Raw genomic sequence first — 25,049 nt, 5'->3', positions numbered from 1 at the left:
GGCACCACTTTGGAGGGCTTCTGTGTAGAAGCCCGCCAAAAGTGGAACAAAGGGCTCGACCTTTGGTTTGGTGTTACAATGGCGAACACAAATGCCATTTTAAAACCGAGTTCTGGCAGAAAATACGAACCGGTGAATTAATATTAAATAAATAAACCGGTGGTATGTTAGAGGCTATGTTAAAAAAGTATTAGCCTCGAACAATGGGGAAATCCCATAGAGAGATATTCGCGGTTGAATATAAAAAGTAGTATCCACTGCCACCAGCCAAAACTCGACGAAGGGGGACGGGACAGTACCCCCTCGAACAACAGACCCAGGGGCAATTGAATTGCCCCTCTCAGTACGTCCACAATAAGATGGTTTGTACTGGTTCTGTTAGTAATTTGGGACTAGTAAAGCCAATGGTGACTTTATATGCCCTGGGAGACAGTAGTCAGTCCCAGGGTATGGAGTCTATGGTGGGGGGGCACTATGACACCCCGGTGTTACTGCACGGAGGGTGCGGTGTAACACACATAGAAAAAAACATATGAGACCCTATGGAGTAAAAGACCCCATAGCCCATGAAACACATTAACATTCAAAGGAACACCACAAATCATGTCCAAGAGTGGGAGAAAGAGTCTCACTCTTGGCAGGAGAAAAAAACAAACTCCAGAAATCCAGCAAAGCTGCTTGGGGACTCACTAGGTTAGGAAATTCAGCCTAAACAGAGAATTCTCCCTAACAAGGTTGTGTCCATCGCTTGGGCGGGCTTCCGCTTGCCCCTTCCACCTACCCCACCCTTCAATCCTCCCTTTCAGCAGTCAGGGACTCCCTCCCTCAAAGCCGAGGTCCAGAAATGTTCAAATCTCAGGGCGATAGAACCCGTTCCCCTAGGGGAACAAGGGGAGGGCTTCTACTCTTGTCTGTTCACGGTGCCAAAACCCAACCAGCCTGGCCTGCGCACCATTCTAGACATTTCCCAGGTCAACCTTTCTCTTCCCCAAGAGAAATTCAAGATGATTACGCCCTGCCAAATAAAGTCCTCTCTTCAGAAGGGCGACTGCCTCAGCGTTGTGGACCTTCAGGATGCTTATCTGCATATCCTTATTTGGAGGCCGCATCGGAAAAATCTGTGGTTCTCCCTGGGAGAGGAGCACTAGAAGTTTTGAGTGCCCGCCTTCGGTCTCAGCTCTGCGCCGCGTGTCTTCACAAAGATGTCAGTCATTGCAGCTTTTTTAAGGCTACAGGGTATTCATGTGTATCCATATTTGGACGACTGGCTTCTGCGCAGTCCTTGTCCAGTGAAAGCCTCGGGCAATCTTCAGTCTCTCCTTCAGCTCCTGTTCAGTCTTGGGCTGTCGGCGAACTGGTGGAAATCCTCCATGTCAATCTCTCAGGACCTGATATTCCTGGGTTTCTGTTGGAACACGATCAACTGCAGAGTGTACTTGATGGTGGACTGGATGGCGGATCTGTTAACCATGTGTCAAGTCTTGATTCAGTCCGAAAGCATGTCCGCCTGGTGGTCCCAGAGGCTTCTGGGCCTCATGGTCTTGTGCGTGCTTGCTCTTCCCCTGGCACGTCTCAAGATGCGACTTACACAGTTGGCTCTTCGGAGCTCCTGGCTCCAGGCGGTGGACTCAGACACCAACATGATCCCGGTTCCACCCTACATGATAACGGATCTCCTTTGGTGATCTTCTTCCAGCAATCTGTTGGTGGGTGCGCCCTTTCAGGAGCCCTCCCCTCAAGTGACCACTACGACGGACTCCTCCCTTATCGGGTGGGGCGCAACGATGGATCATCTTCAGGTTTTCGACCTGTGGTCGCCGCAGGACAGACTATTTCACATAAATTATCTGGAACTTTTGGCGATTTTCCTGGCGCTCAAATCTTTCAAGCCAGGGATTGTGAACAAGGTGGTCTGCATCCGCACGGACAATGTGGTATCCATGTTTTACGCCAACAAGCAGGGGGGTACCAGGTCACCTCCCTTTGTAGATCTAGCCATTCAGATTTGGGAATGGGCCATCCAGCATGGTGTTTGGTTGTTGACGGTACACAGCTGAATGTAATGGCAGACTCTCTCAGCCGGCGAGCGGAGGTCAGCTCCGAGTGGGAGCTGAACACGGAGATCCTCTCTGAACTTTTTCACCATTGGAGAAGTGGAACACTTTGCGATGTCATTGAACAAGAAACTTCCTCTTTATGCTTCCAGGAACGGGCTCGGAAGCTCATTCCCTGGGGGATGCTCTCGAGATTCCGTGGCAAAACATAAGGGCTTACGCCTTACCGCCTCTTTCTCTGATTCAACGGGCGCTATGCAAGCTCAGGAGCACGTTGAATTGCACTCTCCTGTTCATAGCCCCGTGGTGGCCAGCCAGATTCTGGTTTTCGGAGCTTCAGTATCTGTCAGTCTGCTCACCGATTAGGCTTCCGCTGATTCCTGACCTGCTTCATCAGAGCGATCAGCAGATGTGGCACCCCTCCCCACAATCGTTCAGCTTGGCGGGCTGGTGCATGAGTTCAAATCTTTAGAGAGTTTCAATCTGTCCGCTGATAATATGCATATTATCCAAGCGGCTAGAAAACCTTCGACCATACGGTCCTGTCTTTCATTTCTCATCTGGCAGCTTCAGGCATGCATATCTTGTCCTGTAGGACTTACTTGTCGGCTATTGCCGCTTACCTGTCCACAGACACCTGCTCTTTTTCATTGACAAACCCTGTCATTAAAAGGCATTTTGCAGGTCTTTTGCATCTATATCCACCTGTGCGTAACCCGCATGCCAGGTGGGATCTGAGTGTGGTCCTTACTGCTCTGTCATAAACCTTTCGAGCCCATGGCTACGGCCGATTTGAAATTAATTTCATGGAAAATGGCCTTTCTGATTGCGGTGACTTCGGCAAGGCGTGTAAGTGAACTTCAGGCTTTGTCGGTAGAGGACCCATTCCTCAGCTTTCATAAGGAGAAGGTTGTCCTCGGGACCAATACTACTTTCCTTCCGAAGGTGGTGTCCGATTTTCATCTGAACCAGTCTATTTCCTTGCCTGTCTTCTTCCCAGAACGGCTTCAGATGCCGAGAGGGTACTACATAATTTGGATTTAAGACAAGCTCTTATTATTATTAATATTTATTGTGATTTAGTTTATATTGAAACTTTACACATTAACATAGCTTTTACATAAGAAAATCGTAAGAAAATAAGAATTATCATAATAAAAAAAATACATATAATTTAAATACAAAGATAAGAAAGAAGAAAAATACAATAAATTCCCTAAACAAACAAACCATGATGTCAACATCACTAAAATTTCAGATTTCAATAGTCTCAATTTAGTAGTAGTAGGTCAGCACCCATACAATGGGCCTCATTACGACCCAGGCGCTAATGGGTTAACGGCGCCGTAAAAGGCTGCGGCACCGTTAACCTATTAGCGCCTAATTACGAGGTCCCTTTGCGGGACCCGACCTTAACGGCTGGTGCACACCAGCCGTTAAAGTAGGGACCCGCAAAGGGACCTTGGTGCTAATTACGATGCTGCAATTTGCGGTACTGTAATTAGCGCCTTCCCCATTCCCATTGAGCCCTATGGGGCAAAAATGGGAATGGGGAAGGGCCATGGAGGAAGGGGGAATTACTGCCCCGCCAACCTTGTAATGGGGTGGTAATTCGGCGGAGTCGGTAACTTACCGGCATGGTCCATGGTGCTAATAGCACCATGGTCTTCCGCCAGGGTCGTAATGAGGCCCAATGCCTCATAATGACAGCTACTCCATAGGGCAAACTTTCAACATTAAGTTAACAAAACTGCACAATGATGGTTTAATATTATAGCAAATCATGTTCGGATACGGACCCCTGGCAAAATGACAAAAACATTAGGGCTTCAGCGGTGGCTGTTCTGTGATACATGTTTGTGTCTTTCTATATAGTTATGTTAAGACTAGTTTCCACCTTCAGCCATACGTTGTACAATGCCATCAGGAGCCTTGTGCTGTTGGAATTAATACAGTGATGCCAAAATAATTCCTCTTTAATATATCCATAAAAGAGCGAGCTCTTAAGTTTTATTTGTACAGAACATATAATCTTCGGAGCTCTTCCCAGCTCTTGGTGACCTTCGGAGACCGGAAAGGAAAGCCGGCCTTGAAAGCAACTATCTCCCAATGGACTGCTTCCTGTATCTCTGAGGCTTATGCCGTTCAGGGCCTTCAGTCTCCGAAGGGAATTCATGCTCATCTTGTGTGGGGCAAGGCAGCTGCCATTGCCTTCTAAAAATATTTTCCCTGGGACACCATTGCCAAAGCAGCTACATGGGCTTCCCCATCAGTTTTTGTGAAAAATGACTTCCTAGATGTCAGCTCCAGAGCCAATGATCAGTTCGGGCAGACTTTTCTTAGAAACCTCTTTCAATAAAGGAGTTCCATCCACCTGTTATTCTGTAAGGAGTGCTTGGTAATCTCCCAAAAGTATGGCAGAAAGGGGACGGGGACGAAGGAGTAGAATACAGTTACTCACCGTAGTGACTACCTAACTCCTAGTCCATAGTCCCCTTTCCTCCATACGCCCTGCCGCCGTCCCCTCTAATAAGTATCCTCTATTATTGCTTAAATGGTCTCAGACCTGGCGATAGAAAAGGACTGAAGGGCAATGCGCGGGGCGGCGCTAAAGAGGGCGGGGTTACGGCCGTGTGCGGTACCCTGCGTAAAAAGAGGACACATTTTCAATTTGGTGCTTTTTTACAAAAGTGCTCCGGTCCCGTCCCACAGGACAGAATGTCCCAAAAATATGGAGGAAAGGGGACTATGGACTTAGGAGTGAGGTAGTCACTACAGTGAGTAACTTTATTAAAATTGAGCATGAATTCACCCTCTGGCAAGCAAAACGTATCTGCACCCTCCTGTCCCCCACCCTGTTGAACAAAAGACCCATTACATGATGACCTGTTTTTTTCCCCATCAAGAGTACAGAAATCACATTAATATACATCAGAGTGGAAACCCTTGAAGTGGCAGACACAGCCTACCGGCATTTTGATCCTGCTACATATGCCTGCTGTCTATGATAGTCATTTAGAATATCCTCATTGGCCACTTTCAACATACTGAATGAATAAGATTGAAGTCCTAAATTGAATGAACTCCTTCATTCAAAACTAATCCACAATGGTAGAACCTGGGAATTTCCATTTGTAATACCAACCTCCTACCTGTGTAGATATGCTTTGCTTTGTTTTCTCATGGTCTCTTTCTTTTTTCTTTAATTTGCTGACATTGTGAAGTTCTCCACATTCTTCCAATTTTACACTAATGATTTTGAAATCCTGTTCAAATGGACTTTAAACAATCTCAGAACGGATCATTAACTGCTTGTCCAGCGTTCAAAGTTGTTTATTCGCTAATTCATTATGCCTCAAAGGTGAAAAAACGTTAATCCGCCTTTTGGGTTTCTCCAAACGTTGCTTCATGCCTTTTTTAAATTGACTGACACACGCACAGTCACCAAGTTAGTAAATAAATCATAAAACCTGGTTATCATCTTTGAATTTGTTCCCGCCAACTTTACCCCTCAAATGAAGTTAAACATAATGCTCATCACCAACTTCATCTAATAAGAAAAGTTCTACTCTATTTAACACTAGGAACATAATGGAACTAATAAAGGCCTTGATCCTAGGCATACTCGAATATTGAAATGCCTTTCACCAGGGTCTCCCCAAAAATCTATTAGACAACAACAAATCATTATGAACAAAGCAGCCAAACTGGGGGGTGTGGCTACAGTGGCCATGTGAGCAGACGTGTTCCTGGGAGAGCTCCAGTGTATCCGACTATAATCTGTGATATAAGTGCACATGCAGGTGCCTGACATAGACAAAAAGAGGTGTGCATGCACACAAATAACGAGCTGGACTGGGGAAGGTTTCGAGCAGCAGAACACAGTGGTTTCAAAGCTCTGCGCTTCTCGAAGATTGCGGTGGCTGGGAACGAATAAAACAAAATGGCGGATGGCCGGTAACAAAGGAGCCGAACAGCGAGAGACGTAACAAGTTTCCAGAGAAGAGTAGGGGAGGATTGTGGGAGCGGAACGCTGCGAAGGACCAGAGGAATGATGCAGGCTGGATGCGGCCCATTCGGAACAACCACGGGATGATTTTCCTATTGAGGGACTGCGGCGTATTCACACCCTGCAGTGAGCAGGAGAAGTAACGTGGGCTGCCAGACCTCAAGACCCCAACAGCAGTGCATCGGGCGGCGGGCAGATGCTACAGGCGAGGTACGCGAGCAGAGGGAAATAGATGCATTTGTATCAGTGCCGGTGTCGGAGCCCACATTGTATCAGGCAGATCTACTGGGAAAGCGCATTGCCGGAGGTCGTGGACAGCGAGTGGGGAATAGATACAACTGGAGGCACAGAGCTTCTTTGTATCCTACTCTGCAGCCCATGGTCGGCGAGGAGAGGTTGTGGACAGGAGCGCTGCCGTAACTGGAGAGGCTGCCTGCAGCGAGAAGCTCGCATCAGTTAATGCACTGGTGGCAGACAATGAAATAGACTCTTTACAACATGCATAAGGGGAGCGTGTTTGGACAGGGGGCAACGCTGATCCCTGCTGCTCACTAACTGTGGAAGCCTTTCTGAGGCGCTAGTAGGAAACACGGCTTCTCAGTTGGAGGCCAACACAGTTGGTCAAGCACCACCCTACGAGGTACAGAAGCAAGACCATAGGATACTCCTGGTGGCCACTGCCTGTAAGTGCTGGAATAGTGTGACACTTAGGAGGGCAGAGACCCCCTAGAACCTGTTGCTGGAGCTAACCAATCAGCTGCACACCACAATGGAAACAAGGACACCACCATAACTCGTAGGCATATTACTAAGAAGGCCAGCACACAAGAACGGCAAGACTGATCCCCAGACACTTTGGGATGCCTGGTTCACTGACTTGGGCGAGCGAACGGAGCGGTCCATCAGCCAAGAGGGACAATTTACGCTTGAGCGCATTGATACGGAAGAGGAGCGACCAGTTTGCAGAGCAAGCAGCGGAAGGCACTCGTAGGGTCCACAGAAAGGAGATGTCTGCTAAAACGGTTAAATCAAAAGCAAAACAATCTTCACTGAACATCTTCACCAAACCTAGCCAGCCCAGCGAAGGGGCAAACCCACTGGAACAGACCACGCCAAGAAAAGGGGGACCACCAGGTGGAGATCGACAGATCCTAGATGCTATTGCTGCGCTACAATCAGCATGGGAAACCAAGCTGGAAGCTACTATAGCTGGGTTGAAGACTTCCCTAGAGTTCAAGATCGATGCGGTTAGTGTGGATGTAAATCTCCTAAAACAGGACGTTAGAGTATAGCCAAACGCACAGAGAGGCTGGAGAAAAGAAGTAAAGGCGAACACTGTGTCCTGCATGTCAAGTGCCAGAGAGATCCACACCTTGCAACAAAGAGTAAACAACCTGGAGAACCGAGCAGAGGAAGCTGAAGGGAGAGCGCGCAGAAGCAATATTCGCATTGTGGGGCTTCCGGAAGGTGAAGAGAATCCCGACCCTGCAGACTATATTGGAAATATGCTACTACAGGAAATCGGGGCGGGAGCGCTCTCCCAAGGGTTTACGGTGGAAAGGGCACACAGAGCCCTGACCAAGAAACCTCCGCCAGGTGCTCCGCCTCTGCTGATCATAGCGAAAATCCTAAATTACAAGGACAGGGAGAAGATCCTGGACTATATCTGTAAGGGTGGAACGATCAGCAGAGCGTCTGCGTCTGTTACGGCATACCCAGACTATACATTCCTGGTGCAGAAGCGTCGTTTGAGTTTCGTGGCCGTCAAAAGGCAGCTACGGGAATCTGGCTTGAAGTATATACTGTTATATCCAGCGAAACTGAAGGTCCTGTGTAGGGACAAAACACTGTTCTTCTGGAGGACGCTGCTACGTGGATGGAGGGATGAGCTGCCTGGATGGAGCAGAAGGCCGGACAACGGATGAAACGGGTAGGTGAATGGGGGTTTCCTCCATGTTGAGTCGTGAGACTGTGGGGTAGACGTTGAATAGTGGCTGCATGGGGACCGTAGGAAGTGCGAGACTAAGATATTGTTTAAATGAAGCTAGTATATCACAGGATGTTCTAGAATGGATAAGGGGCCTCAGTTGCTTGATGTTACTTGAAGGACGAAATGTGAGAAGCACTAATATGGTAGCAGGGGAGTGACACCGAGGAACATGACTCAACCCCCATAGTTAGTTTAGTTAGGAGATTAGTAGAATAGTATCCACCTGCTGCGACCTGAGCAGCAGTGTTGACTGGGAGGAGGGCGAGATACAGGGTGCCTAAGATCCAGGGATGGAGCTGGGCAACATTCGGGAGTAGTTGGGGTTAAGTGAGGGGTGGACCTGAGGGTAGTTTGGTTTGGGTGGGGTTGAGAGGTTTGGAGGGGGCATTGGGGGAGGTTAACGGGAAGTGTCTGCAGTCACAACCCGGATCACTTAGACGGAAAAGGGGGGAGGAGGCGGGGGGAGTTGGGAGGAGTTGGATGCGGCTCATATGGTGGATCAGAAGATAGTGACATGGAATTTGCGGGGACTAAATAGTTATCAAACAGAACAAGGTCATGATGTACCTGAATAGGCAGAAAATAGATATAGCATTGAATCAAGAAACTCACTTGACCAAAGATAAATTTGAGGTCATCAAGAGGAAATGGAAGGGGACCACAGTGGGTGCAACGTATTCAGCATATGCCAGAGGGGTTATAACACGGATTGCACCACACGTCCCTTTTAAATTGGTGCAACAAGAGGTAGAAGTGGATGGCAGATCGGTAATATTGAAAGGACTGGTGTAGGACAGAGAGGTGAATATAATTAACATTTATGCCCCAAACAATGATACTGCGATATACTTTAGAAACCTGTATACAAAGATCAGCTCATATATAGACGGAACAGTTATAATGAGAGGGGATTTCAACTGTACACTGGACCCCAGGTTAGATAGATCTGATGGGAAAGTAATTAAGCCAAACCCAGCAGCGAAAGCCCTAAACACACTGACACAGGACTTTCAAATGGTTGAGATATGTAGGAGGCTTCATTCACAACACAGAGGGTATTCACATTATTCAACCCCACATATTCTACATACCAGGTTGGATTACATGTTTGTGGCAAGTGCACTGGTAGGGGAGATGACAAGTGCGGAATATAAGGCGGGAGTTCTTTCTGACCATGCACCGCTGGTCGTGACGTTGCGGGCCTCCCCACCCAGGCCGAGAATACCGACGTGGAGTCTTAGAGCTGAAGCGCTGAAAGATGCCGTATTTAGAGAAGACTTGAGTAAGGCTATACAAGATTATTTTGAGCTTAATACAGGGAGCGTGAGTTTGGCTGGTACACTGTGGGAAGCATTGAAAGTGGTTGTGAGAGGTGAAGCGATCTCAAAGCCGAAAGGACTACAGGGTGACATATTGAAAGACCTGTACAACGTGGAAAGAGAGATTGCAAACAGAATGCAAGGGTGGCGCGGACCCACCAGCGGAGCCCGAGGACATACACCAACTATGAGAGCAATGCATGGATCATTGGGAAAGATTAAGTAACTTGAACTATAGGAAATATATAGAAAGGCATCATGCAGAGGGCGATAAACCAGGCAGGCTGTTAGCGTGGTTGTGTAAGAGCAAGGCTCCAAAACGGGCAATTCGAGAGATGCACAGGGGCGATGGCGGGTTAGAGAATACCCAAGAGTGGGTGAATGATTGCTTCTATAGATAATACCACAAACTATATGCTGATAAGATTGAGGAAGAGGACATGGATATATTGGAGGCTCTGGAGGAGATCAGCCTCCCTAAAGCTTGGGACTGAAGACTGAGAGAGATTAGATGCACCACTCACTCTGGAAGAGCTGGAAAATGTGATCCAGGCTCTACCCTCTAATAAGGCCCCAGGAGCAGATGGCCTCCCGAGCGAAAGCCAGTGAATCCTCCACAGAAGGAAGCCGAGGACTGCAAACAATAGCCAGGGTGTGTTGCAGCAGATGTCTACGCTATGAGAGACCCTCCTCCGCTGATAATGAAGCTGGGCAAGGACGCTGGTCTCGGTGGTACCAACCTTGACTCCAAGGATAAAGAAAGGCATGTGGTTCATCACAGCCGGTGAGTCGAGGGGAGAATCGATAAGAAACCGAACTGTGTTGAACGAAAAGTAGCCAATGGCTAATTTGAACTTTGAAAGGCTTAATGATACATTGATAAAAGAAGAGGAAAGCCAGCAACAGAGGAGTACGTCCCCACATGTGTACTCAAGCAGGAAACTCTAGGCGATTACCCAAAGGTAGAAACTACTGTAAGTAGTAGCCCTTGGGAAGATGCGAAGAAAGGTCAGCGTGGCCATACAGTGGTCTTGTATAATCCTCTGTACCATCAAGTCTTTGACCGACAAAGAACTGTGAAGGCCAAGGGAAGTGAATCCTTCATGTTGAGAATTAACACATGAACTGTGGAAATTAGCAAGAGTGAACCCGTGCGAGGGATGCTAATGAAAAGGGATGGAGCCTGAAAGCCTTGTGAGGAATTATTGGTAAGTCAATAAGAGTGAACCCGGCAGAGGGAAGCCGACAGCCAAAGGTTGACGAGAGTGAACCTGGCAGAGGGAAGCAGACCACCACAGGCAAAGGCTGAAAACCTGTTTAAAAGGACATTGAAATTTGTGAAAGCGAGAAACATTGTAAAACTAGGGGAAGGGAAGTGCCTCCCTTGTTTTCTAGGGTTGGAGCCCGGCCGAGGGAGATCCAGGGGTGGAAAATTACCACCCATGGTTTGCTGAAAAAAGAACTGTCTTGTTAATTAGTTGAAAGTGTTCTGAAGGGTCAGCGCCCAGAAGAGGAGTATCCAGTGGTGAAGGCATCACCCAAAGTGTTCGTAGAACAGAACTTTGTGTTTGTTTGTTGAGAGCCTCAGGCGAGAGCCTTTTATTGAAAAGAGACTTAACCATCGAAGAACCTGATAGCTGATACGGAAGTGCTAGCTCGTGCTGGGAAGGCTCGAGCGTGTGCTGTGCTCCAAAGACACACCTTGTCCCATGCTAAAAGCGTGGGGAAGGGAGATCTGAAGGCAATCATATCCTGACTTATTATTTGAACACTGTTTCCTTTGTTTTGATACCCTATACCACACTCTTTCTGTGATTAGTTGTAAGGATTTGGCAATAGGTTTCTCTTAGTATAGGCCCTTTTATTTTGACACCACGCCACCACGACTGCCTTATTTTTCATTTGATTGCTCCCATCTTAGATTTAGGTTTAGTTTAGGTGTTTTCCACCCTGCATTTATAGTTCAATAAACACCCTTGAATTGTGATCACTTGTGTCTGTCTTTACTGTTGTCACCATGATTTCCTTACAGTACACTATTGAAAAGAGATTAATATCAAAACTATGCGACTCATGCAGAAAGCTGTCTGGAAAGCAGTGCCTAAATAGCAAGCAGACTTGTATCACATAGAACACGCAGACAAGATACCTCATTGGCATACCTTCAACAGAAAAGACCTAGTCAAGAAAACTTTGGTACTTTGGAAAACGCTCCAAGTGTGGAAGAAGTTGGGAGTGGATTTAAAGAAATTGACAGTCCAGTTTAAAATCAAGTCAGCTGAAAAAGAATTGCATTCCCCATGACACCAGTCTCCCCCCAGTGGATGCCTGAAACTCTCTTACCACCTTTTAAAACATAGCCTGACCTATCGCTCATGAACTCTAAGCACTTAAAAACCTCAAAAGCCTCCTTTCGCCTTTTCCTCTTCCTTCCTTTCTTAGCATCTGGAAGTGAGCAGTTTTGCATGTGTAGCGCTTTATAAATCACCATTAAAAAAAGAAAGCTAAGCAATCCCAAGGGGTTGGAGGATGACCTTTTAGAATTGGTAGACCAATGTGAAAAGCGAGTTCCCGGGTAACAATGTATGAATGGAGCAATTAAATCAAATTAATTGCACAGTTCTAAGCCAAGAGGTACTAATGTCCTTTGTCCAATGTCCAATCTATATCCTTATCCACATAATTCTGGGGCATTCCCACCCAGGTTTGTGTCCGCCAGTGCACACACAAGCTGAGATTGTTCTAGGTGCTCCATCATACGCCTTGAATTGTCCGGGCAGATAATCCCATTGGTGACGAGTCCTCTGGGAATCTTTAGAAATCTTTTTTTAATTTTTTTCTCAAGCACTCTAATTGTGCATAATGAGCAATGAGCAAAAGCATATGGTGGGACTAAAACTTTCTATTGGTCTTCAAGTACCTTAAGCCTTCTGATGGCAGATTTTACCATCACTGCAGATGTGTGTTTTGTGGGTCCAGGCACCTCCAGCAACAGTCTTCATACATGAGCCACAATGCCTGATTCCCACAGCTTTCCTCTTCATCTTTGTCTTGTCACAGAAGGAGCATGTGTATTTTGCATGTTGGCTAATTTCAATTTTCGTCACCATTTCTCTGAGGGAAGCACCATAACGGGTACCATATTTACCCACCGTCCCGACCTTCTTGGTGCGCTTGGCCATTTTGCTGTAGGAACCAACCAAAAAGAAGGAATCGTTAGAATTCTGACACACTTCTACCATGGCAAGACCATCCAAATGAAGCCTTGGGGGTTTCCTTCCATTCTTACACACTCTTGTCCTTTCCTCAGATATTATCATGCACCCACTTCCCACATAGGGCATTTTCAGGCTGCAGTAATTCTAACCCGCAGCCGCTGTCATGGACTTCAGCCCACCACAGGCAGCAGCATGCAATATTTCATCTGCACAAGCTGTATATTGCATATCATAATAAGAAACTAGCACAATGAAATTCCTGCCCTGAAGAGCTCCCAGTCTGTTGAGGAAAAATAGCTGTAGCTTGTATACTCTCTGTGCATTTGAGTTCACCCAAATCCATAGGGGTTGTAAATGATGTTGCTAATGTGCTTTCATCTTCTGATTTGCATTATGTATGGTTCCAAGCTATTTTTGTTTTTCTTCTGCTGAGTAAAGTTGGTTTGTTCCCAATAGCATCATAGCCCACATAGAAGAACTTTATTAGACTATTACCGTTGTATAGACCTTGAGTTGCTGGCCAGCGCTTTGATCTGAGGAGATGAAAATATATTTGTCATTTAAATGTAACATTGAGCTTGCCGTGCCAAAACACTACAATGCTCTTTTCTACTATATTGCCCGCCAATTTTACTTGTTAAGGAGATGGTTCTGAAGATTGCCTACCTAGGACATAATTCTGGCCTTACATCGACTTCTGTTGTTATGCTATTATAACTTATAAAGCATGCTTACACCACCCTGGTAGTTTCCTAGTGCCAGCTGGCCTCCGGAGGAGAGAGCAGAAAGAAGAGCAAATGTCAATGTGCAAAATGGAAGAGCAGGAAGGCTATTCACAGAAGAGAAGAGGAATGTTTTCAGTTTTCTTCAAAAGGCAAAATGTTGGGAAAGAGCGGATTTAAAGAGAAAGACGGTTCTATTTTGACAGGGCTGTGACAGAGTAAGTGTGACCTCTTATGCACGCAAAATGAAAGCAAGGAACTTTGTACATTAGCAATATGGAAGAATGAAAGGATCTGCTATGTTAGTATTTATTGAGGTGATTAAAGAGAAACCAAGGTACTCTAGAATAAAAGCAACCTTGGGCAATTCAAAGAAACTTGAGCAGGACCCTTTGATAAACCAGTAACCAACGTAGTGCTTTCAGAGCCGTAGGGATGCAAACGCATTTCTTGCTACTGCGCCATTAAGGCAGGCAGTGGCATTCTAAATAAGCTAAAGGCAATGGAGATGGTATTTCAGCAGGTGAAGATAGAGCGCATTGCTGTAGTCCACATGGGACTCTACTACAGCTGAAGATAAAATTGAAGAAAGCAGGAGGAGGCCAACTGGTTAATTTACAGGGAGTGCATGAGATCATAGTTCATTTTGAATCCCAGGTTGCCGACTGAGGAGACCAGGGGAGGATAAGAAGGAAGACTGGGACCACATGGGTGGGAGTTCAGATGGGCGGGAAATGTCCCAACACCTCAGACATATCCAAGTTGCTCTTGAGAGGGGGAGGTAAGCTCATCTGCTCGACAAAGGCAGACATACAGGCTTGAAAGTGAGAGGATATGGCAACCGAATCGGCATCAAGTTGGATGAGGACCTGTTTTTCATCTGTGTTGGTTAAAAAAGGAGACAGCATAGGTTTGGATGAGCAGAGAAAGAGGTATTACGTAAAGCTTGAACAAAAGTGGTTAAAGGGATGATTCCTGTGGGACACCACAGCAAGAGGTCCGACAGCTCAGGTGAAAGGTGGAAAACAAAAAAACTGCTTGTTAGCGGTCTGTTAGAAAGGTGGTTTAGCTGCAAGCACTACCAAGGATTCCCACCACATTGACACTGTCAATCAAGATGCATTGATTGACCGTATCAAATGCAGCTGAGAGATCAAATGGAACTAGAGAGGCAGTGTTGCTGGAGTTGGAAATCATGCACAGTTTATCAAGAACCGCCATCCGGATGGACTCCATACCTTTGTCTGTTCTAACCCCTTTGAGGTGGTGAAGATATGATTGGAACTGTACAAAATTGTGAAGTTGAGGTTAACTGGAGCTTCCAAACTCTTGGCAAGATCAGAGAGAGAGCATTTCGGGGTCAGTTGAAGGTTTCTTCAAAAGAAGATAAACAGTAGTTGTGGGTGCTGTTGTTGTGGAAACGGGAAGATTAAGAAGCTGGAGAGAGACGAGAATAACTGAATCACTGAGGCACTGATTGAAATAAGAATGTTAATAGGTTAAGGGTCCAGAAGCAATGTAGACACAAGCAGATAACATCTGTTTAGAAATAGATGTGAGATTCAAAGGTATAAAAGTGTTGAAATCATGAAGAGCAGTGGCGAATAGGAACGGGTAGAGGACAATGAAGGTGTGGGGAATTTGGCACAGGTGTCAAGGAGTTTATTTTAAAAAAAGTGCAAGGTGTCGCCAGAGATCAAGGGAAGAAGCGATTGATGTCAAACATGGACATTCAGCAAGTTTTTTTAAAGAAACAAAAGTATTTCTAATGCATGAGGCACAATTATTTTTCTTTTAGCGTCTGATGCATGTTGTAGCTATTGGAAAGTTTTTTTTTATAGTGAGCTCTATGACTAAATAAGCGAGGAGGCAATGTCTTTTCTCTGCCTTGAGGTTTGATTTTGCTTTCTGGAGGACAGAAGAGAACCAGTTTGATCAATGAGTGGCAGGGACTGGATACGGGTCCCATACGTATGTGTGTCAGGATGATCCAAAGTCCAGATACCAAGAGTAGCGAGTAATGTTGAAACACATGGTTGACTAGGTACAGACAATATTTGGCAGATTGGAACTAAGGACATTTTTCCCAAGGGCGCATGAGAGTTTTGCGATTTTGGCAAGTTTACGGCAGTAGAGGTGGTGAAAACCTTTTTTTTAAATAACAAAAAGTTCTGCCAGATCATGTGACGAGTCAATCCTAAGGACCTGTGTCGAGGATAGGATCTAGACAAGGTCACGTGTCCTGTCCGGTTTGTGGTTTCATAAAACAGTTGAAGGAGAAATGTGGTGGTGCTGTTGGAAGTGCAACCTGTCCAGGTGTTAAAATTGGCCATAACACTCACGTTTGGATATTTAAGGGCAAGATCCCCCCTTAGAGCATCAAAGAAGATATTAGTGGAAGGCGGCTCTGCATGAGTGGGATCGGAGGCCATGATAAGAGGAACCTTGGAAAGGACTCTGATAGTAATGAGGGTGACAGTGGTGTGCAAATATGTGCTGGCTGGAAAAGAAAGGGAGATTATGGTGTGAGATTCCTTAAAAGTGATGTCTAACTCTCCGCCAACCAAGGTTCTTTGGTTGGTGTGAAAGTCAGTAATTTGAGAGTGTGGCAGTAGATAATGCTGAGGGTGAGGCATCATTATGCCAGGATTCTAGAAAACAAACCAACAAAATCAGAAGTGTTGGGGCAGGAGATTGGAAATGTCTGCCTGATATTTATATAGCGAGCAAAAGTTAAGAAAGAGGGCCATTAGCTGTGACTGTTGGGAAGTGGGAGCTTAGGGGTGAGGCTCAGGATACAGTGGACTGGCATGTTTTTCCATACTTTCTGAGCGATAAATATGGTTCTGAACAAGGTTATCTGTTGTATTATTTGGTTGGTCATTAATGTGGATGATGTATCTGGTTAACAAGCACGGAGCAGAAGTTGCATTTTCTGTCAGGAGTGGTTTGCCAGGTGACACCGAAAGGAGTGAGTGAAAGGGAGAATGGGCATGGTATTTGCATCCTCTGCACAGACTAGCACAGAGGAGCTTGCCTCTAGCATTCGCCCTTGCGCCATCGTGAGTGACTCAAATGCCAGGAGATGATTAGCTTACAGATAGCTGTTGTGAGTGTTTGGGGGGGGTGTTAATCATCTGCTTGACAGCTTGAAATGGTGGACTACACAATAGATAAAAAGAAAAAGGGGCAGAAGCCCACGTACCCTTTGTGGCTAGTCCTACAAGAAAAGTAAAATAATGGAACTCGATAAAAATGGAGGCCTGACAACCTCTGCCCTTTAGGAGCCTGTAATATGGTAATGACCAAATAAAACAAGGCTTGGCCCACTAATTCATATTTCGATATGTATTGACATAGAGATCCTTGCACTTTTGAGAGTTATCGTGAAGTCTTCAGAGGCCACACATGCCTGAAATGTTCCTCTTCTTCCTCACCAGTGGAACTGAACACCATCAAACCACCAGGGACACCGCTCTTCAATGAGAGGAAATCCTGGACAGGTCCCTTGACTAAGGCCTCACCCTTCTGCCCTTTGACAGCCAGATTCTGCCCCTTGGAGAGCTTACATCTAGGCTCCTTGCGGCACATGATGAAATGTACTCTACTCAGAACCTCATCAAAAAGGTCACAAATACCATAGTTATGCTTTAGGAAGTTAACACAATTACTCAGTTAGCCACTGTGCTTGTTTACCAGCAGTACCTCTAATGCATCTGACATTTCTGTGTGAAATGTTGGGGGAAATTTGGTGTTAATATGATACTGGAAGCTAACTGATAAACCAGGGATTTTGCGATGGGCCATTCGTAGGTTAGGCCTACTAGTCACAGTGTAGCATAAGGTAATAGACTTTTTTCACATGTATGTGTCTGAATCTGCATACCCACACATCTCCTGGTCAGAATCATACCCCACATATATAGATTTGCAAATGTCAAGGAGAGATTCGCTATGAACCTGTTGGTAGTCTTCTGTTCAGAGTTCCAACCATAGGAAATTGAATCCTCATAAGTTATATCAGTAATCATTGGTAAAACAAGTGGAGAGGGATTTCCAGTGCGGTTTCTGAAAGATGTGTAGTTAATATTTCTGATTGTGTATGAGTAATGTATTAACCTTTACTCTATGTTCACTTTTGAGTGACAAAAGCCTAAGAATTTGAAATCTATTTCTAAGTAGAAGAGGTGGGAATCCTTTGCGGAACCTGCAAATGTCTGATGCTTATGTTGACCCACTTTCATGGTTTTATCTGTGGACCTTTTGTGAGATTGAAGAATTATTATTTTCAATTGGCACACTAAATTATCTGTTAATCATAACAGATCATTCAGTTCTGGCACTTGGCATTGGGTAAAATCATAAGAGACTGTTAAACCGACTCTGGGTGTTGCTGGAAACGCCATCTACATAACATAACATTTACAACCCCAAAGAATCTTACAACGGACACTGACTTCATACTCTGACGTGGCCATGATTCTGCCTGACTGATTTTCATGATTATCCAAATGAAACAGAGCACATTCAAGCTTTCCATGCTTGTAATCCACCTGGATCATTGTTACACGCACATTCATGCATGGCAGTGATCGGTAATGGCAGCCTCCAGAAACACAATTAGTGGCCACCATTACTGTCTTCCTGTGGACGCCACCTGCCCTATTCATACACAAATGGCTGAGCAGAATCTATAGAATCGTCTCTCATTTCACATCAAAAGTGTAACCCGAGACGCCTATGGTTCCCTTGCGCAGAGCAGATTTTTTGCTCAGGACATCCTGCTCGAAATGGCACAGAAGGGGTTACCCCTTTAAGTGCCATGGGTATTTCCCCCCAGAGCGAAGGCCTTTTTTTGGTGATTTCGGTATGTGGCCATTCAATGGCTTGTAACTTTTTTGTTACATGAGATATCTCTGCCAAATGTGGCTCCTTTTTTCCCCCACTTGTAGGCGGTCGTAATGCCTAGGTTGCTGTAGGGGGGGTGAGAGAAAATAAGCAAAAAGGGCGAACATTTTGGGGTTTTATTCAAGAAATGCCAATAGAATGATGTACAAAGAAGCCTGTGGTTTTTTCCTTGTAAGATCTAGGAGCGTATGGCTGGCTGTGCTGAATTACCCAATTTCCTGGCTTTCAAGAAAAGGTTGAGTGGAAACGAAAAAAAAATATTTTGATGTGGTTATCAACTGTTTTGTGAGAGGTAGACGATTTTGGCCATTTTTGCCAATTGGACATGCGTGGACGGAATGGAAGAAAAGGGTAGGAAAGCCGAATTGGAGGACAGACATATATTTCTGAAAAGTAGACAAAATTCCAAGTTTAGGAAGGGATGATTTGCCTAGGTCGGGCAACAACTAGGTAGGGGAAAATGCCATAGATTGGGGGAAAAGCGGGAAAAAAAAGGTATGTGGTGGTCATGGTTGGCTTGGTACGGCAATGGCTTTTATGAATTTTGAGAAAAAGCAATGCTCCGCTACATTCCCCCGACTCTTGCAGTTAGGAAAGCACACATTTTTTGTAGTGTTTTACAAAACAAGCAATACCACAAGCCAAACACTGAGCCATGGTACACAGGAGTTTTATGCTTACGTCCTGAACAGACGCACTTAGCATGTGTAAATCAGGAAAACCAATGTGGTGAGGAACGGCAAGCTTACTTTTTTTGAAAGAGCACAGGCAGACCTTTTCAAGGGTAGGTGACTTGTGCAGGTTACAAAAGTGTATGGTGCCTAAAGCAGCGACTAAATGTAGGGCACATTTGTGAAATGAAAGGGTTGTGTGACAGAGGGCACCAGCAAATGGGTCAAAACGTTATGAAAACCACACAAACACAAGAAATGTTATACCTTCACACATTCCCACAGGTGTCCCGATGAAAACGGTACCTCATGTGTGGGTGCACCTACCTGGGCGCCAAGGGGAAAGCCTAAAACACAGGTAACCCCAAGTCTGTATTGACACGTGAATTTCACACTTTCGGCAGAAGGGCACACCATACAAATATGGACCTGGGGTGTCCAAGCCACCAAGGAAAACCGGGAACCCCATGCATTTCTGAAAAGAGGACACTTGTGGGAATCCGCAGAGGTATGATTTGCACAAATCGGCCCAGAATTTATTACCCTGACACCCCCGCAAAGTCCGAAATGTGCCAAAAAAACCCACATTTTTCACTTTGTCTGGGGTTCTGGGTAAGGGTAAACATTGTGGTCCGCTTCGCGCAAGTTGGACCTCTGTGGATTCCCACTGGTGCCCTCTTTTCAGAAATGCATGGGGTTCCCAGTTTTCCTTGGTGGCTTGGACACCCTAGGCCCAAATCTGTAGATTCTCTCCCCAAACCTTTTTGTGGTTACCAGTGGGTTAGCCTTTTCCCTTTGCGGCTAGATTGGTGAACCCACACATGTGAGCTACCGTTTTCGTTGGGACACCTGTGGGAACGCGGGAAGGTATGACATATGTTGTTGGCGGCATGTTACGTGGGCAAGCAGAGTGGAATGTCTGTAAATTGTGTTTTTACTCCAAATTTGGACTTTGCCGAGGGTTTTGGGTAGTAGATTCTGGGCCGAGTTGCGCAAGTCGGACCTCTGTGCATTCCCACAGGTATCCTCTTTTGGGAAATGCATGGGGTTCACTGTTTTCTTAGCTGGCTTCGACACCCGAGGCCCAAATCTGTGGGTTGCCCACATGAATAAAATGTGCTGTGGCGAAAGGCTGCTTGGGGTTACCAGCGGGTTACCCTTTTCCTTTTGCGCCCCCGGTAGGTGCACCCACACATGTGAGGTACCCTTTTTGTCGGGACACCTATGGGAACGCGAGAAGGTATGACATCTGTTGTTGGCGACGTGTTTTGGCGACGTGTTTCGGTGAGTGGACACAGGGAACTGTCTCTGAAATTGGCTGGAAATTAGGACAATTCTCAGACATTTCGCTCTGTCCAACCACCGAAACACACCGCCAACAACACATGGCCTACCTTCCTGCGTCCCCACACGTGTCCTGATGAAAACGGTACCTCACATGTGTGGGTCCACCTACCGGGGGTGCAAAAGGAAAAAGATAGCCCACTGGTAAGCCCAAGCCTTTCGGCACAGCCCATTTTGTTCATGTGGGCCACCTACAGATTTGGGCCTAGGGTGTCAAAGCCAGCAAGAAAAATAGGGAAACCCATGCATTTCCCAAAAGAGGACACCCGTGGGAATCCACAGAGGTCTGCCTTGCGCAAATTGCCCCAGTTTTTATTAGCCACAATCCCCGACAAAGTGTGATATTTAGTGGGGGGAAAAAACACAATGTTCACTTTGTCTGGGGTTCTGGGAAATACATTCTGGGCCGCTTTGCGCAAGTCAGACCTCTGTGCATTCCCACGGGTGTCCTCTTTTGGGAAATGCATGGGGTTCCCTATTTTTCTTGCTGGCTTTGACACCCTAGGCCCAAATCTGTAGGTTGCCCACATGAACAAAATGTGCTGTGGCGAAAGGCTTGGGGTTACCAGCGGGTTACCCTTTTCCTTTTGCGACCCCGGTAGGCGCGCACACACATGTGAGGTACCGTTTTTGTCGCGTCACCTGTGGGAACGCGAGAAGGTATGACATCTGTTGTTGGCGACGTGTTTCGGTGAGTGGACACTGGGAAATGTCTCTGAAATTGGCTGGAAATGAAGACAATTCTCAGACATTTCGCTCGAGACATGTAGCCGTTCCATAATAGCACACTGCAATGTCTGCGGCCTTCCACCAACAACACTACTACTGCAGTATTGAAGCGAACAGGACTGGGGCACAAGGCATCTTTGCGGTATGGTACTTATGATACCGAGCTCCGGTTACCTCACACTCTTTAAAATCTCAGTAATAGGCCCATGTGCAGGTACATCAGCACACCTAGGAAATACATTCAAATAAAGCGGTGAGATAGCTCAATGTGTTTCTGGAAATATGCTTGAGATCTGTGTTCACACTGCAGATCACAGTTCAAATCCTAACAGGGCACTCTGTCGTTCATCTTTTCAAGCTAGATTACTTGAACATCTTGTTATTCACAGAACAATAAAATAGAATCAGCAACATTTCAAAAAATGCTGTAAACATGACATTATTAGGGAACAGACACACACATATCACAGCATTCAAGTTATGTCTACAATTGCCCCTGTGAGTAGCAAGAACCGAGAAAGGCTTTTCTTTAACTTGGGAACGCGGGCACTGCATTAACTTCAGTGGGGCTTCACTAGCAATTGTAGTCCTTTTAAAATATTGTGTTCCCATTTCGTTTTCTCTGTTTATGATTACCAAAAAAAAAGGACATGCCATCAGTGTTTGGAAAAAGGTCTGCTTAAACACTACATTGTGTCCGATGGCTTTTCAGGGCCACTGTTAGGAATTTACTGTGTTCCTGGTCCATATGGCAAAGGTGGAAAAGGGTTCCAAAGTGAACCAATATCCTTCCCAAGGTGGCACCTGGATTCACCATGCTGTTTTCATAGTATCCTTTCAGTCTTCTCCAATATGGCGCCCAGGCAGTCTCTGCACGGAGTTCACAAAACCTTCCCATGCAGACCTTTTAAGCAGCAGTAAGGTAAACATCCATGTGTCGCTTCGATCTGCAAGCCTACACACTACCTCTTTTTCCTTTGCCTTTCCTTGTTCCTTGCATCTGTGCTTCAATCCTAATTATTCATGCTCTAGTGTTATCCTTGTTCTTGGGAACCTCTGCTGCCTTCCAGCCGCCAGCTTCCATGTCGCTGCGTTCCAGCCGCCAGCTTCCACGCAACTGCCATCTCTACACTCTTCTACATCCCTGCATTTTGCTGTTGCTAGCATTCTGCAGCCTTTGATCTTCAAGGTTTTCTTTTACCCTAGAGGGTTTTTCCCATGAGTGTTTTCCCTTGGCGTTTGCATCCCCTCGGTATTATAACAGAGGTACGATTATCCTTTGGGAGTCACATTCCTCTCTAAACTTCTTGAGCGCCTCGCCTACTCGCAGCTCTCAACCTTTGTCACTAATCACTCTCTCCTTCTCCCTTCTCAATCTGGCTTTTGCCCCAAACACTCTCCTGAAACAGCCCTCACTTACTTCCTTAACTCCCTCCTCTCTGCCCGACACTCTAAGCAATCCTCCATCCTTATTCTACTTGATCTTTGTGCTGCCTTCGACACTGTTGATCACTCCCTTCTTCTCAACACTCTCTTCCTTTGGATTCAAAGGTTCTGTACTCAACTGGCTATCCTCTTACCTCTCCTCCCACTCTTTTACTGTTACCTGGGGAGGCTGCTCCTCTTCCTCCCAGCCTCTGGAATACAGAGTACCCCAAGGCTCGGTTCTTGGTCCTTTCCTATTCTCACTCTACACCTTGCCCCGTTATCTCCTCGTTTGGTATCTCTCTCAATTTCTATCCCGATGATACCCAGCTCTTTCTTTCCTTCTCTTCCTTCTGTCCAGATCTCCACCTTAAACTTTCCTCCTGTCTTACTGCCATTAAAAACTGGATGTCTTCTCGCTTTCTTTCCCTTATCTCTGACAATACTGAAGTACTTTTCTTCCCCTTCAACTCCCTTCCCCCTCCCTCTCCTCCTCCTTTCATTCATTTTCCTCCCTCTAATCTTACTTTCTCCCCCCACGCTCGCAACTTAGGCATTCACTTCGACTCTTCTCTCACTTTTTCCCATCATATCTCTCTCCTCTTGTGCCTGCCGCTACCACCTCTATAATATTTGCAAAGTCTGCCCCTCCCTCACTTTCCATGCTAATAAACTTTTAATTTCCTCTTATCTTCTCTCGCCTCTTCTACTGCTCCTCCTTACTCTTTGGTCTACCTACTTCACATCTCACCCCCCTCAAATCCATCTACCACTCTGTCATCCGTACCCTCTGTCTCCTCACCTCCTGTGACTCCATCTCGGCTTCCCTATCCTCCATTGGCTGGCTTCCCTTTCACTCCCAACTTAAATTTCATTTTCTCTGTCTAGTCTTCAAATCTCTCCATGATCTTGCTCCCCTTATCTCTCTCTCCTCCTCTCTTTCTACAGTCCCTCTCGCTCCCTTCATTCTCCTGACCACTTCTTCCTCGCTATTCCTCCCTCCCCTTGTGCCCCCTCTCGTTTCCGCTCCTTCCAACTCCTGCCCCCTCTCCACTGGAACTCCCTTCCTCTCTCAATCCGCTCTATCCCTACCTTTTCCTCATTCCGCACGTCCCTTAAATCTCTCCTTCTCCATTCCCCGCCACGATTCCCCTCACCCTTCTTGCTTCCCCTCCCCCACCCTTTCCCTCTGCCCCTTAATCCTCTCCCTCCACTTCCCCCTCCACCCCTTCCTCACCCCTTCCGTTCCCCTCCTCCTCCTACCCATCCTCCCTCTGCCTCCTAGCTCTACTCCACTTCTCTCCCCCTTCCCTTCTGTCTAATTGCTCTACATACTGTTTTGTTGGTCTGATTCAAAATTGTATTTGCTTCTACTGTTACTGTTATTATGTTAAATGTATCCTGTTGGTGTTAAAGTGTGCAGCGCTTTGGTGTAAAGCGCTATATTAACTTAATAAATACAAATACAAGTACTCCTACGTCCCATCCTCTTTCCTCCATACTTGTGGGATATTCTGTCCTATGGGACGGGACCCGAGCACTTTATTTCAAAAAGCACCAAAAATTTAAAATGTTTGTCCTTCTCTTTTTACTCGGGGTACCGCACGCGGCCGTAAACTAGCCCTCCTGAGCTCTGCCCCGAGCATCGCCCTTCAGTCCTTTTCTCAGCACGGTAAGGGAAAGGACAAATTTGTCTCTCGAGGAGTTTTTTGTTCCGCTGTCTTTCTCTCCTGCACCGGTTCTGCGGTCGCATAGTCCTTCTATGCCGGAGCATCTGGGATTTGTGTCCTGTTCTTCATGCGAACGTCACTTCTCTAGGGCGGATCCCCATCTCTGCTTGGAGTCTCTCGGGCGGACCACCGCTGGGATTCGTGCTTCTACTGCAATTCCCTCTCCGTCCAGGCACTCCAGTGCTGTCTTCTTCGCTGGGAGGACGTTTTTCGATGAAAAGAAGACATGACCAGTAAGTTCCTTACTTATTAGGATGCCCCGGCCGGGGGACTCCTTTCCGTGGTCTTCTCAGTCCGGGAGGGGCTCCAGTAGCTCTACCACCAGGATTTCTCCTGAGGTGCCTTGCAGTCCTAATAGGTGTACCAGAGTTTTCTCTGAGGATCCCCACGACGGACCTGCCAAATGAGAAACACGTTGCGAGGTTCACCTGTCGGGTGCTAAACGTTGGCCCAGTTCGTCTGAGGCTTTGGACACCGGGGTTCGCTCTGAGGTCTCCGTTTCTGGAACTTTACACACAGACACCGGGGTACGCGTGAGGCCTCCTTTTCTGGAGCTTTCTGTACCAAGGCACGGCTGGAGTCCCCTCATGAGAGAGCTATGCATACCCGGACGAAACCCGAGGTTCCTCTTCTTGAGGCTAAGGTCTGTACCGACAAAACCGAGAGACCTGCTCCTCAGGTCTTTTCTGTAAGGGTAATAACTCAGTTTTCCTGCACTGATAACGATGATACTGGTTCTTTCAAGGGGGCAAAGAGGGCGGTCATGCACCGTAACTCCTCTGTTACCGGCTCTGCCGAGGTTCCTCCCTTGGAGGCTAAGGTTGGGGCCACCTCCAAGATGTCAAGCAAACATCCAAGACCCCCCAGTACCGGCTCGGCCGAGGATCCTTGTGTCAAGGCTAAAATGTTTCTTAAGTCCCCTCAGCAGCC

At 46.4% G+C, this 25,049-nt stretch overlaps 1 protein-coding gene and 1 pseudogene across 2 annotated transcripts in view; one reads left to right on the top strand and one right to left on the bottom strand.

The window, feature by feature from the left end:
* The window catches only part of KIAA0930 (KIAA0930 ortholog), a 1,042,143-nt gene that overhangs the window by 944,151 nt on the left and 72,943 nt on the right, over positions 1–25,049 (top strand). The gene's annotated exons all lie outside the window — the stretch shown is intronic.
* LOC138512935 (large ribosomal subunit protein eL43-like) lies at positions 12,275–12,563 on the bottom strand (annotated as a pseudogene).

The sequence above is a fragment of the Ambystoma mexicanum genome, chromosome 12 (genome assembly GCF_040938575.1).
Source record: "Ambystoma mexicanum isolate Mex_15411 chromosome 12, UKY_AmexF1_1, whole genome shotgun sequence".
NCBI lineage: Eukaryota > Metazoa > Chordata > Amphibia > Caudata > Ambystomatidae > Ambystoma > Ambystoma mexicanum.
Note: the sequence above shows the minus strand (reverse complement) of the source record. Positions and strands in the feature narration are given on the sequence as shown.